Source organism: Molossus molossus, unplaced genomic scaffold (genome assembly GCF_014108415.1).
Source record: "Molossus molossus isolate mMolMol1 unplaced genomic scaffold, mMolMol1.p scaffold_m16_p_17, whole genome shotgun sequence".
Taxonomy (NCBI): domain Eukaryota; kingdom Metazoa; phylum Chordata; class Mammalia; order Chiroptera; family Molossidae; genus Molossus; species Molossus molossus.
Window position 1 is genome coordinate 16450049 of NW_023425352.1, and position 1549 is coordinate 16451597.

Sequence of the window (1549 nt, forward strand, 5' to 3'; positions counted from 1 at the left end):
CATTAGAATGAATGATGAATACAGCCCCTCTCATTGTGACACCTCTAGGCGAAGAGTTGTGACACTTATATTGAAAAAGAATCACAACACAGCATGAAATCACCCCTGGTGCAGAATGTCAGCCATTGTGAAAAGTGTTTGAAGCAGCCCAGGCCGGAGTGGAGCGCTCGGCGGATAACGGACTGCACTGCATGAGCCAGGACGCCGGCGCCCAGTGACGTGCTCAGGTGGAGCTGCGTGGGCCTCACCCCTGTGGTCTCCCTCGCCTTTGGCCACATGCCTTGGAGACAGGGTCTGCTGCACTTTTGCCTCAAACTGTGTCTTCCTTCACTGAAATGCTGACACTGTTGTCTAAATCCCTGTGTGTCTCTTCCTCTTGTCTAGACTGTAAACCTTTGAGGTCACTGACCACCCCTTTTATTTTTTTCACATGGAACGCTTCACGAATTTGCATGTCCTCCTGGAGCAGGGGCCATGCTAATCTTCTGTGTCTCGTTCCAACTTTAGTCTACGTGCTGCCAAAGCCGGCACAGGGACCACGTGTTTTATTTTTCTAATTTCCCTCTTTAGTTCAAGAAGGGTGCCTGACACAAAGCGGATCCTAAATACTTGCTGAATGAGCAAACATATGAATGGATGAGCAAGTGAATCCTAAGCTTATTTTTTAGATTAAGTTTTAAAAAATTCTATAAAACATCGGATATACAGAAAGGTAAAGTTTATCTTTCATGACTCACTATGATATTACTCCTACCATTCCCAATAACTGTGATTCCAGTGGTTGGTATGGATGTAACACTATCCACTTCAAAACTGCCTTTGTCTGACCACTGACCTTCATCTGCATTAGACATGTTTCTGCATTAGACATGTTTCCTCTTGCAGCTGTGGGCACTGAGGCCGTTGAAGTTAAGTGATTTGGCTGCACAGTGGATCAGTGAGCATGCACAGGCCCCTAGTTTGCTCTTTTTTCCACTGGATGAGGACCAAATGACCAGGACAGCAAAATAATGTGGCGAGGAACCTGAGGCTGAGAGAGCAAGACATCCAATGAAATGGAGACAGAGTTGGCTACTGTATTTGCTGCCCTTCTATGCCAACTTGTTACAAGCTCAGTCTTGGCCCACTACTGGGTCTCATCTTCTGAAATAAGGAAACCAGGGCTCTCTTGTTTGCTACTGTATCTCCAGTCTCCAGCACAGGGTCCAGCACAAGTGAGTGCTCAGGAAATAGCTGTTGAATAGTTGAATAAATAAATGAACTGATGAAAAAATGGTTGAACAGAAAGATGCACAATTTAGATCATTCTTCTTGCTACATGGCCACAGATAACCTACACTCCATCCCCTGTCCCAGCCTCTTCACATAGACATTGATGCTTGTGTGATCCAGGAAAAAAGTTGTGGCTAGGTCCATACAAGTCCATTCCTCTCATTAGAAAACAGACTCACATGGCCAGGTGAATGTACCAAATGGTTAGAGCCCTCATTCCCATAACATAAACACAATCAATTTCTGGGGCTGTGGGCTGGGCCAAGACAAGCCTTGG

The 1549-nt window shown here is 45.6% G+C and overlaps 1 non-coding gene across 1 annotated transcript; it reads right to left on the reverse strand.

Annotated features, from left to right (window-relative positions):
- Positions 1-424: 424 nt before the first annotated feature.
- On the reverse strand, positions 425-531 carry LOC118632876. The gene has a single exon (XR_004960123.1). It is a non-coding gene; the product is annotated as a U6 spliceosomal RNA (small nuclear RNA).
- Between the last annotated feature and the right edge of the window lie 1018 nt (positions 532-1549).